This window comes from Rhincodon typus, chromosome 32 (genome assembly GCF_021869965.1).
Source record: "Rhincodon typus isolate 14 chromosome 32, sRhiTyp1.1, whole genome shotgun sequence".
In the NCBI taxonomy this organism is placed as follows: Eukaryota; Metazoa; Chordata; class Chondrichthyes; order Orectolobiformes; family Rhincodontidae; genus Rhincodon; species Rhincodon typus.
In genome coordinates, this window is record NC_063363.1 from 4,927,165 (window position 1) to 4,928,015 (window position 851).

An 851-nucleotide genomic window follows, 5' to 3' on the forward strand; every position below is an offset into this window, starting at 1 on the left:
AGTGACAGACCTGTCCCCAACTGTACTGTACCCCAGTGTTATACAGCAACAGACCCATCCCCACCAGTACTGTGCCCCAGTGTTGTACAGTGACAGACCTGTCCCCACCCAGTACTGTACCCTAGTGTTATACAGTGACAGACCTGTCCCCACCAGTATTGTACCCCAGTGTTATACAGTGACAGACCCGTCCCCAACTGTACTGTACCCCAGCGTTATACAGTGAGACCTATCCCCACCAGTACTGTACCCCAGTGTTAGACAGATACAGACCTGTCCCCACCAGTACTGTACCCCAGTGTTATACAGTGACAGACCCGCCCCCACCGGTACTGTTCCCCAGTGTTATACAGCGACAGACCTGTCCCCAGTAGTACTGTACCCCAGTGTTATACAGTGACAGACCCGCCCCCACCAGTACTGTTCCCCAGTGTTATACAGCAACAGACCTGTCCCCATCAGTACTGTACCCCAGCGTTATACAGCAACAGACCTGCCCCCACCAGTACTGTACCCCAGTGTTATACAGCGACAGACCCGTCCCCATCAGTACTGTTCCCCAGTGTTATACAGCGACAGACCCGCCCCCACCAGTACTGTACTTCAGTGTTATACAGTGACAGACCTGTCCCCCACCAGTACTGCACCCCAGCGTTATACAGTGACAGACCTGTCCCCCACCAGTACTGCACCCCAGTGTTATACAGCGACAGACCTGTCCCCACCGGTACTGTACCCCAGTGTTATACAGCGACAGACCTGTCCCCACCAGTACTGCACCCCAGTGTTATACAGTGAGACCTATCCCCACCGGTACTGTACCCCAGTGTTATACAGTGACAGACCTGTCC